The sequence below is a fragment of the Castor canadensis genome, chromosome 16 (assembly GCF_047511655.1).
Source record: "Castor canadensis chromosome 16, mCasCan1.hap1v2, whole genome shotgun sequence".
Classification (NCBI taxonomy): domain Eukaryota; kingdom Metazoa; phylum Chordata; class Mammalia; order Rodentia; family Castoridae; genus Castor; species Castor canadensis.
In genome coordinates, this window is record NC_133401.1 from 18,733,227 (window position 1) to 18,746,030 (window position 12,804).

Here is a 12,804-nt window from a genome sequence, read left to right on the forward strand (position 1 = left end):
ATTTCTCACTACTGTTAGAATTTTAGATGTGATAATGGTATTGTAAAATACTTTAAAGGAATGCTCAACTTTTGGATATAATACTAAAATATTTGTAACTGAAATCACATGAGAATTTTCCAAAATAATTGTGGATGCAAGTTATTGCATGTGGTGAATAGGAAATGAGATTGGCTGTGAGATTCTGATTTTGGAAACTGGCTAATAGTTACATAGAAGCTTCCTGATATTCTCTCAACTTTTATGTGTTTTTGAAATTTCCATAACAAAAGTTTAAAATATAATGAAAAGAAATTCCTCCCAAGTTACACCAGTGTATGGTACTACAAATGGAATCTGGGTGTTCTCATTTTCCCATACTGATACTGAAAATGAGTTTATTTCATCTGTCCTGAGTGACCACAATATTCTGTATTTTCTTTTGACTCTATAGATATCTAGTCCATGATGCATCAATAATAAATAACATTAACACTTTCTTACTAATTATAAAAAATGCATTTCTCAGAACATGTCTGGTTGTTAAGATAAGCATGATCAGAGTCATCCATTATACACTTGTGTATGTTTTTAAAGATACTATTTATAAGCCCCATGCTAAGTGGCAGTACTGTGCTGAGTACTCTATAAGCATTAATAAGTTGATCTATATAACAACCCCTGGATGAGCTAGTTTGAACTACTTTATTCATTTATTAATATTCTTGGCAGTACTGGAGTTTGAACTCAGGGTCATACACTTCTGAGGAGGCCCTCTAGGATTTGAACCATGCCACTAACCCTTTTTGGTTTTGGTTATTTTTGAAATATCATCTTCCTTTATTCAGAGGCTAGCTTGGACTGTGAGCCTCCTATTTACACTTCCTGCATAGATGAGATCACAGAGGAGGACCAAAATGCCCACCATTGGTTGAGATCAGGTTTCACAAACTTTTTCCCAGGAGGCCTTGAATCATGATTTTTACCATCTCTACCTACTGAGTACCTATGAACCAAACTGGTCTGGGTGGGGAAACAGAATCCAGAGGGTGGTCCTGGAAGGTCCTGGCTGGATTTAGGTCATAGGCCTGTTAGATGTTGACAGATTGCACACTTCAAGACTCAGTCAGTGGCTTTGCTTTCTGGGCCACCAGCCAGCACCTCACCATTGCCCACCTCCTAGTAGGGCTTTGAGTTCCTTCCCATAGAGCTCCACCTCCACCTCCACCCAGTCCAATCCCCTCCCAAGGCCCTTCTTAGTTACCTCAAAAGGGTCCCCAGTACTGAAGTCAAAGGAGAGGATGAGCTGAACCTTCCATGCAGGGGGCAGAACAAGTGGGTAGGGACTGCTGATGGCAAGTCCAGCATCCACCAGGTGGAGGAGTTTTTGGCTGCACATCTCATTTTCTGTGATGCAAGCTTTGGAGCCTAGGAAGAGACCCAAAGATCCTGCACCTGCCAGTCTACAGTGAGGTCAGAGTGAGTATGGATAGACAAACAGCTTGTGTGCAAACACAGCTGTGGCTTCCTGCCCTGCACTAAACACCACAGAGAATTGAGTGGGGAACGAGGTATAACTGATGTGCACCTGCACTGTGGTTTGGATATGGTTTGAGTGTGTCCCTCAAAAGGTCAAGTGCTGGAAGGTAGATGCCTTGTGTGCTGCTGGAAACTTTAAGAGGTGGACACTTTTGGAAGGTGGTAGGTCATTGGCCCCCACGAGAAGGGACTCAGATTGGTCTCATGGAGTGGATTAGTTCTTGAGAGCCTGAGATACTACAAACTGAGGTCATCCCATGTACTGTACACCTTATGCATATGGCTGCTTCCTTTCTGCTCTCTGCAATGTTATGATATACCCAAGGAGGCCCTCACAACATGTGAGGATCAACTGCTTATGATCCTCAGTAAAATAATACCCTGTAAGTAACATTCATAGCAGCACTACTCACAATAACCAAACACACAAATAATCCAAATGTCCATCAACAGTGAATGGAGAAGAAAAACATGGTGCAGCTGTTCCACACAATATGGAATATTATTCCATAGCTTCACGAGGATGATACACACTTCAAGTGATACACACTACATAGAGCATGGAAAGGCCTGGCTACAATGCACACCATGCTTAGTGAAAGCAGTCCACTTCCACTGAAGAGATAGTCCTAGTATGTTTTGGCTTCTGTAGTAAAGTACCAACTTCTGCATGGCTTATAAACAACAAAACGTTGTTTCTCACAGTTCTAGGGAAGTCCAACACCAGGGTGTCATTACGCTGTATGTGTGGGAGGGTCTGCTGGCATAGTTCATGTAACACCTGTGTCCCAGTGTCCTCACATGGCAGAAGGAACCAGCTGGCTTCATGGGGCCTGGTTTATAAGACCTTTCATCCCAATCACGGGCACCACCCTCATGAAAAGTCAGTTCCCAGAGACCCCCGTTTCTTAATGTATTTCATCTCCCTCGTGGTTCAGTCTTCAACATATAAATTTTGGGGAGACAGCATTTTGTCCATTGCATAGGAAGCACTTACAATAGGCAAATTCACAGAAACAGAATGAGGAATTGAAGTCATCATAGGCCAGTGGACAGGGAAAGAGAGAACTATTGTTTAAAGAATACCATTTTAAATGTTGGGAATGAAGGATAAGTTCTGAGTATGGCTGCTGGTGATGGGTCTACAGTACTGTGAATATATTTGAAGCCACAGGGCAAGAACATCTGTCAACTTCCCCTGGGGGTGGGAAGAGGCCATGAGGTGGGTCCTAGCCAACCAGATGAGTAGAGGTGATGCATGCTACTTCAAGCCTACCATAAAAGGCCCTGTGTGGCTCTCCAGATCTCTAATGAAGCAAGCATACAGATATTTGTGTTGAGACGAGAAGGGACAACACAGCAGCTTTGATCTCAGGAGGGACACCAACCCAAATTGCATTTTGCATCATCAAAACACAGGCTCTTTGTGTCTAAATAGAGCAATTTGAAGATTTTTTATTTGTGCACACAGTATTTCCTGGCCTGACTAATATCGTCCAACCTCTTCACTCACTGTCCACTCTCTCCTTGATGTTGTTCTTCTTATTCTATAATCTATGGACAAAGTCTCTTTCTTGACTCCCAGCCCATGCAGTTTTCAGACATATTTTTCTTCTCAATTTTCCAGTTCACTCAGGCTGGTCCCATTCTCTACCTCCAACATCAGTTGGATCCCACACATCCTTAGGGCATATTTGCCAACTATGTTAAGTTGGTGGTAGGACTACAGTGTGTTGTTTTGGACTCCAATTCTGCCATGTGTGATCCTGGACACTCTGCTGAGCCCATGAACCCTTTAATTTCTGTCTCCGATTATCTTGTGTTGCTGTAACAGAATACCAGAGACTGGGTAATTTATAAGGAAATCATGTTCTTTCTCAAAGGTCTGGAGACTTGGAAGTCCAATAGTAAGGTGCTGGCATCTTTTAAGGCCCTTGATGTTGCAACATCCCATTGTGGAAGCCAGAAGGCAAGAAGCAAGATGAGAGAGTGAGAGCAATCAAGGCAGAGGGAGCCAGACTTGCTTTCATAACAAACCTACCCTTGCATAACTAACCTACTGTGTGATCACATTAAAGCATTCATGAGTGCAGAGCCCTGGTGACCTAACCTTTCACTCTTATTGGGCCCTACCTCCAAATGATGTATTAGGAATTAGTTTCCAACCCATGAGCCCTGGAGGCCATGTTCACAGCAATTCCCAGCTGAGCAGGTGAGGTAATAATAGCATTTCCCAGGGTGACACACAGCATGTGGAGTTCTGAGGATGGGGGGAAGCTTACGTGAATGCAGGTAAGATCCAGAGACAGATGAATGGATAAACAAAATGAGCCCCATCCATCTTGTGGACAATTATTTCACCTTGAAGAGGAAGGAAATTGGATATGTTACAACACAGATGAACCTTGAAGGCACTATGCTAAGTGCTATAAACTAACTGCTTGAGTAAAGACAAAACTGTATGATTCCACTGAGATACTGAAAGTAGTCAAAATCATAGACTCAGTGAAAGAACATGCATCTTTCCTGATGACAGATGATATGGTGCGGGTAAGAAGGGTAGAATGATTTCATAAGATATGGGTGGATGCTGGCAGTGGGTATGGAGGGATGTGGGTGGATTGTGGTAACCTGGAGATGGGATGGAGAGGAACTACAGCGGGATTGGCTGTGGTGAGTAAGAGAAAAGTAAGGTCAGAGATGGCATCTAAGGACTCAGTTTTGGGAACTGAACAGATGGTGGGGCATTTTAAGGGATGAGAATGACATGGGAAGAAAGTGGTCATGGCCCTGTTCTGACTGGGAATAAGGATTCCACAATGGATTCACTGGATATCTCAAAACTCTTTGTTGAACTGATGGACATTAACTATCCTTGGGTTCTAGCCACATGCTGGGCACTGGGATGATGCTTTGCTTGTGGGATCTCCTGTAACTCTCACATCCACAGTTGGAATCTTACTGTGTGCAAGCATGGATTTCAGCCTGTTTATGACATCGCCTCACCTGGATCATTTGATAAAGTGTCAGGTATGTGTTGCACCAAGGAGGCCCATGAGAGACACTTGAGGACTCTGCAGGGCTACCCTGGAAGGTCTCTGCAAGGACTTTTCCTCCCAGCAATGCAAGAGCTGGGCAGAGTGAGACCCTCAAGGGGGACACTCATTCCTCCTCTCTACTTCTCAATCCCACTGAATCCCATTTGACCCATGTGACCTCTCAGGAAGGAAAGGTCTCACTGAGGCGCAGATTTAACTAATCTTCTATTCTCGAATTGACTTCCAAACTGGGTGATGGGGATGGCGGAGGAGCTCTACTCTCCTTCCCCAGATCTGCTGGTTCTAATCTGGCTCTCACCACAGTCACTTCTTGCCTGGATCGTTAAGGTAGCCTCCTAATGTGCTTATCTGGCTCTTGTTGGACTCTCTTAGGGTCCATACACCAGGGCTTCATATTCATGCTCATTTAAAGCATATATCAGACCTTGTCACTTGGATGCTTAAAACCTTCCTCTGGCTTCCTGTCCCATCAGAAGAAAATCCCGACACTGCTGCACAGCCAGGTGGTTTGACTGTGCCTTCTGCAAGCCTGAGACCTTGGCTATTTCATGTTGTGCCCTCTCCAGCTCACAGGGCTCCAAGCACTCAGGCTTGTTGCCCTTCCACAGATGCCTTCCTGCCCTACAGCCTCTGTGCTTGCAGCTTCCTCCTTTTTGCTCACTGCATTTCATAAGATTGCATGTTAAGTATTTACTATGTACTGACAAACATAGGCAACATTTTTAGCACACATTTACCTATGAGCAGTGATAACTACACTAATTACACTAAGAACTGATACTGGAAATTATATGCTTATAGAGGTTGTCAACTCAGATACTAAATTTTTCAATCACAAGTACTTGCTCTATATTAAGAATTTATCATGAAATTTGCAGTTGAAAATGCCAGTGTTGACACACAAGGTGTTTGAAAGGAAAGTTATCCAACCACTGAATCAAACATTCATTTTTAAATTTAAATGAACTGTAGTTCAGTACTTGATTGATAGTCAATTGAATATCAGTGCAAATTAATAAAAAACCTAATTTAAATCCACTGAATTGAAGTTAAAAAAATTCAGCTCTGTAGTTATGCTAGCAACATATCAAGGGTTCAGTTGCCAAGGGTGGCCAGGAGCTACTGGTTTGGACAGAGTATTTCCATGGTGACATAAAGAGCTCTTGAACAATACGACTGTCGATCTTTATATAGAGTTGAGAGAGAGAATTATACAATGAGCAGACAGAGATCTCCCGGGATTTGAGCCTGGCTCCAAAGTCTCATGATGGAATGAAGATTGCCTGGTTCCAATGTCTTTGCTTCCAAATGCTATACTATTTTAATTGTACCATGCATGGTTGAAACTGTATGGATGACAGAAGTTATTTTATCAGGGGATGTAAGCAGGCTCCTTAATCTCATGGATATTCAGTCTTATTTTTATTTTTTTTAGCATTTCTATAGTAGTCATCTGGATTAAACCAGATGATTTATTTGAGATCCTTTCTGAGAAATCTCAAATTCCTGGGTTCCTCCTTTCTATTACAAGGAACCAAGCTTTGATGTTCCAACATTTGTTTTAGAGGATGTACAATCCTGGATAACATTCATAACCTCCCTGAGCATCCCTTTCCTCATCCATAAGACTGGAATAAATGACTGCTTACTCTAAATTTGTGAGGGTTAAATCAGATGAGATATGCAGAGGCCCTGTTCCATGGTGCTGACCCATAACAAACCTCTCTGGTCTTTCTCCACCCCACCAGCACCATAGGACTCTCAACTCACCTCCCTGAAGACATCTCTCATCTTCTGGACGCCAATCATTCCAGCTGTGTTGCAAGCAATTTTGGGGTCATTAGTTCCATAAAGTCCTCAAAGTCTACATGGCCACCCATTGAGGGCAGTAGAGAGTTGGTTAGTGGGGCACCATATAACCTGAACCTTTCATTTCCTCACTTTCCCTTCCAGTCAGTTCAAGCAGTATGTCACTTTCCACCTCCCTGCTAAGAGTTTCCCTGATTTTTTCTCATTAATCATCCAACTGAAGCTCCTATATTCTTCTAATCTGAACTAAGGAGACATGGTGTGTATGGTAGTAGCAACTACCTTCAGAACATCTCTTAACTGGTTAATACCCATGTTTCCTCATCTGTAGATCTGTACAAAAGAGAGTTTTAATTACATGTGCATCAGACTCCCTTCTGGTATGAGTTCAATCATCCATGGCGGGGATTGGTGCCAGGACCCTCTGAGGATATGAACATGTTCAGATGCTCAAGTCCCTTTTATAAAATGGCACAGTATTTGCACAGAACCGAATCAAGTCTCCCACATGCTTTCAATGGTCTCCAGATTACTTATAATGCCTCCTGCAATGTAAACACTCTGTAAATGGCTGTAATACTGTATTATTAATGACAAGAAGAAAAAAATTTGAACATGTTCAGACCAGACACAATGTTTCCCAAATATTTTCCATCCACAGTTGGTTGATTCTGCAGATGTGGAACTGGCAGATACAGAAGACTGACCATACTATAGTCACCTGGAATTCAATGTTGTTAACTAAGTTACATGCCCCAAAGCAAAGCTGTTAGCAGTTTAATGCCAGGTTAAATGCCAAATCAGCTTTGGATTCTATTTAAAAATTCATGCTTCTTGCAATACTATTCACCAACATTAGATCCAACCCAAGGTATTCTTCCTACACCCAGCACAGCTCCAATCTTGCACTTCACTGATAAATAAGCCTTACTGGTCAGAATAATAACCTACATTTAATAGAAACCCACCAGAAATACACTTTTGCCTACAAGGGCATCTTTACTCATTTTCTCTATAAGAGTGATAGTATCCTCACATGAAGGACAGGGAAACAGGCACAAGAGAAGAGTATAACTCCACTTTTCAAAATGATCACAGTGAGTAAATATTGGAACTGGGCTTGAACCCAGTCTCTCCATGTTACTCTTCCAACTACTTCAAACACTGCCTCCCTAAGGGCAATCTGAACTGCCTACTTCCAGACTTCTATTTCTCTTTCTCATCTCTCTATCCCCACACCTAATCTCACTAATCTCAACATCCATCTCCTTCCCAATTCCACCTTTAGTGCTTTGTTAATGCCAGTCACTCCTCCCAGCCTCTGGTCTCAGAATTCATGTGGATTTGCTGGCCCAGTTTTGTCAGCTCCATCTCCGTCTCTGTCGGCATATTACCCATGTTACTCATGTGATTCCTGAAGTCCTTTAAGAGATGATCGCATTGTGGTCCTTGTCAAACTCAAGAAATGCTTCCCGGTGCTGTGAAAGTTAAGAGAGAAGAACCATGGGGCAACTTGTAACAGTCAGTTGAGGGGAAGGTGATATCCCTTGAAACTATCAATGAAGTACTGACTAGACTTTCTTCAGAGAATAATACATTTTTAAAAGCCAAGCATTTCAAAACGGAGTGATGTATAAGATATGTTAGGAAGAGGTATGAAATCTGAGACTGCTACATCAGAAGATGCATTCTTTGAATTTCTTGGGTGAAATTATGAGAAAGCGTATAACCTCCAAGGAAAAAAACCCAACAGTTTAAATTCTTTCTATAATACATGTTTCTCTGAGTTTCTGAAACATGTAGAGATGGGTATATCTTCTAAAAACTAGGTGAGGAAGGTAGTTAAAACTGCACAAGAAGAAGATCCCCAAACCTTGGTTGTGTGGGAATAGAAAGGATGTGAAATTTTCACGTGAAGGAATTTTCACAGAAATGCACAAAGAGATGGAGAACAGGGTAAGTGTGTAGATGGCTATGGGAGGGCACTTGGAGGAGGAGTAAGCTTCAATTTCATCTTGTCCCAGGTGTCTTTCCTGAAAAGGAATACATGGGAGAAAGAACTGGAGTCCAGAATCCAACACCCACTTCTTCAAACATGTCCCCTGTTACCCCAAGTCTCTCCACACCTTTGTCTGTTTCTTTCTGCTCTTCCTCCATCCTTCATCTCCCTCATTGTATTGCATAGTTCCTTGCCTTCTTCTTCATGCCCTCTGTTTTCCTCTTTCCCACCCTTGAATTTTCTTTGGAAGTACTGGGGTTTGAACTCAGGGCTCTGTGCTTGCTAAGCATGAACTCTATCACTTGAGCCATTAACAGCCCTTGTTTGCTTTGATCATTTTTCAGATTCCTCCAAATCTCCACTTCTCCAGTAGCTGAAATTAAAGGTATGAGCCACTGTGCCTGGCTCCCATCCTTGAATTTTGATCTTTCCCATCTGCCTTTCCAAGACAGACACTCCTCATGTTCTGAGAGGGGCCTGAAACACCACACAGTCCGGTCTTCCCCTGCAAATGGAGAAAATGTGACTTAATATCATAAGTAATCAGCTCAGAGGGCTGACTCTGTGCTGAGCTGTGTTTAAACCTCAGAACTGCTCTGTGAAGTAAATATTTCCACCTTACCCAAGAGTAAAGTGAAGAAGAGAGGTGGAGGAACCTACTGGAGGTTCATAAATGGAATGATCCTCTTCTGGGGGGTGTGGACTAATACTCACCTGAAGTCACACAAGAGGTCAGGCACAGGCCTGGGGTTAGAATTCAGGGCTCCTGACTTCCAGGTCAGAATTCTTTCACTAAGCCCCAGGACTCTTTCCCCAGCCACCTCCATCCTTCCTCCCAGGGGTTAGAACTCCTTTGTGTAAGGATCACTGTGCAATGGTATTTAAGCAGGGTGCTCAGTACCAGGAAGACCACTTCCTAAAACCTCTGAAAATTCTAGTCATTGTTACCTTGCCTACTCATGGACACATCAGAACACACCGAGCTTTGATACCTGGCACAGGACTTGGGAAGTTCTATTAATCCTCACCTTCCTTTTTTGTGTGTGCAGCGTTTGACCACAGCCTCATATTGTTAGGCAGGCACTCTACCACTTGAGCCACATCTGCAACCCTTTGTGCTTTACTTTTCAGGTAGAGTCTTCTCACCACACCCAACTTATTGATTGAGATAGGGCCTTGCTAACTTTTACCCAGCCTTGTCTCAAACTTATACGTTCTAGGTCTCTTTCTTCTGAATAGCTGGAATTACCCATATCAGCCATTGCTCCTGTCCTAGCCTGGACCTCCATTGCCCTCTTACCTCCCTTTGTCCTTGGAGCCTTTCCCCAACTTCTCTTTCTCATTATATCCCCCTGCATTCCTGTCTCTTTCCTTTCCTTTGTGATGGTCTTAAAGCCCAAATAATACATTCCTGCAAGAATCTAAAAGACTTCTCCTTACTACTTCCTAGCTTAAGGCAAAGGACTTCAAGAATTAGTTTCTTCACTGGTTAAATGGGAATGAAACTCACAAATTTTTCTATGGATTAAATGGAATTAGAAATGTAAAGCCTTTTACACAGGTCTGGGCAAGACTTAGTGAATAGCAGGTATTGTTACCATCATCTCCACTTTGACAGTCCTCATGGAAGAATGATCTCAACAGTGAGACCATTCCAGTTCCCTCTTGATTGCTGTCCTACTTCCCACTACCTCTCCTTTGCTCATGACTTCTGCTTTCACTCTCACCTAGGTATCTTGTTGGTGCTCAGGGTCCTTCATGTTCCCTGGGTTCTTCTACCTTCTCAGCTCATGTTTCCTGCACTCATTCTTTTTTTCCATTACACCAGCATGCCCCTTCCTTTTCCCCATATCACAGCTCCCATCATCCTCCATCATCCCCACCTCACCTGTTACTTCTCAGTGATGTCCTTCATCTTGAAGATGCTTGGAGGCCCCATGGGAAACTGCATGGAGGACAGGTAAAGCTCATGCAGCCCTGGTTTCAAAACATCCCCTCCTTCTTGCTCTCTAAACGTGGCCCAGTCTCCTGATGACCTCAATCCTTTACCAACTCTTCCTGTCCCTACAGGCTTGGTGGCTCAGGCCTATAATTCCAGCTACTTGAGAGGTAGATGACAGGAGGAGCAAAGTCAAGGACAGCCCAGGAAAGAATTTGAGACACTCCATCTCAATAAGTTGGGTTTTGTTATGTGCCCATCATCTCAGTTATGAGCGAAGTGCACATAGGAGGATTAAGGTCCAACGTGAGAATTTCAAAAATTCCCTAAAGCAAAAAAGGTTGTAGGTGTGACTGAAGTGGTAGAGTTCCTGCCTAGCAAGTGGGAGGCCCTGAGCTCAAATTTCAGTACGTACAGTTAAAAAAGAAAAAACTGAGAGCTGCCTGACATCAGGGCTTCAGGTAGTGAGTGGGTAATTCTCTTCCTCTGCTCTTCTCTTCATTTGTTTTTCTTGGATAATTCAGTGAAAGATGGAGGTGGGACAGGTGGGCAGCGTGAGAAGTCATAGTTGTATCAGAGCCTAAACGGGTAATGGAGGCATTCGTGTGGTAGGAGAAGGGGCAGGGTTCCCTTGGGGAAGTGAGGTGAAAGAGTTCCTATAGAAAGATAGCATGGCAAAGAGGGTGATATTGTCTGCATGTAGTTTGAGTGTGCCCCCACTCAGAGTTCTTGTGTTGGGAGCTTGCATCTCAGCATGAGGTGAATTCCAGTGGGAAGTCATCAGGGATGCTGTCATAGGAAGGGATAATGTAGTCCCAATGAACAACATTACTAAGTTCCTGAGAAAGTGAACTGTCATAAAAGAGTGAGCCTCAACTCTAAAGCTGATACAGGAAAGAGTAGGAAATACTCTGGAGTTAGTAGGTATAGGTAAGAACTTTCTCAACGGAACCCTGGCAGCACAGCAACTAAGAGATAGCATAGATAAATGGGACCTCATAAAACTAAAAAGCTTCTGTTCATCAAAAGAAATGGTCTCTAAACTGAAGAGAACACCCACAGAGTGGGAGAAAATATTTGCCAGCTACACATCAGACAAAGGACTGATAACCAGAATATACAGGGAACTTAAAAAACTAAATTCTCCCAAAACTGATGAACCAATAAAGAAATGGGCAAGCGAACTAAACAGAACTTTCTCAAAAGAAGAAATTCAAATGGCCAAAAAACACATGAAAAAATGCTCACCACTCTAGCAATAAAGGAAATGCAAGTTAAAATCACACTAAGATTCCACCCCATCCCTGTTAGAATAGCCATCATTAGCAACACCACCAACAACAGGTGTTGGCGAGGATGTGGGGGAAAAGGAACCCTCTTACACTGTTGGTGGGAATGTAAACTAGTACAACCATTCTGGAAAAAAATTTGGAGGCTACTTAAAAAGCTAAACATTGATCTACCATTTGTTCCAGCAATACCACTCTTAGGGATATACCCAAAAGACTGTGACACAGGTTACTCCAGAGGCACATGCACACCATATTTATTGCGGCACTATTCACAATAGCCAAGTTATGGAAACAGCCAAGATGTCTCACTACTGACGAATGGATCAAGAAAATGTAGTATCTATACACAATGGAACTTTATGCAGCCATGAAGAATAACGAAATTTTATCATTCGCTGGTAAATGGATGGAATTGGAGAACATCATTCTAAATGAGGTTAGCCTGGCCCAAAAGACCAAAAATCATATGTTGTTCCTCATATGCGGACATAGATCAAGGGCAAACACAACAAGGGGATTGGACTTTGAGCACATGATAAAAGCGAGAGCACAGAAGGAAGGTGTGAGGATAGGTAAGACACCTAAAAACTTAGCTAGCATTTGTTGCCCTTAATGCGGAGAAACTAAAGCAGATACCTTAAAAGCAACTGAGGCCAATAGGAAAAGGGGACCAGGAACTAGAGAAAAGGATCGATCAAAAAGAATTAACCTAGAAGGTAACACACATGCACAGGAAATCAATGCGAGTCAACTCCCTGTATAGCTATCCTTATCTCAACCAGCAAAAACACTTGTTCCTTCCTATTAATGCTTATACTCTCTCTACAACAAAATTAGAAATAAGGGCAAAATAGTTTCTGCTGGGTATTGAGGGGGTGGGGGCTGAGGGAGGGGGTGGACTGGGTACAAAGAGAGGGAGTGGGGGCAGGGGGGAGAAATGACCCAAGCATTGTATGCACATATGAATAATAAGACAAAGGACTGATAACCTTTGTTATAAAATAAATTTAAAATAAAAGAGTGAGCCTGACCCCTTCCCAGTTCATGGCTTCCTGCCTCACCTTGTAATCTCTCTGCATATGTTCCCATTAAGATCCCATTCACCATGGGTTGTAGCCAAGGGGTCCTCACCAAAGCCAGCCAATGCCAGTGCCAAGCCCATTAGCCCCCAAGATGCTGAGATATATA

The 12,804-nt window shown here is 42.8% G+C and overlaps 1 long non-coding RNA gene across 1 annotated transcript; it reads left to right on the forward strand.

The window, feature by feature from the left end:
- Window positions 1-4,132: 4,132 nt before the first annotated feature.
- Window positions 4,133-7,997, forward strand: LOC141418032 (uncharacterized). The gene is made up of 2 exons (XR_012442670.1): window positions 4,133-4,548; window positions 6,326-7,997. It is a non-coding gene; the product is annotated as an uncharacterized lncRNA (long non-coding RNA).
- Window positions 7,998-12,804: the final 4,807 nt, after the last annotated feature.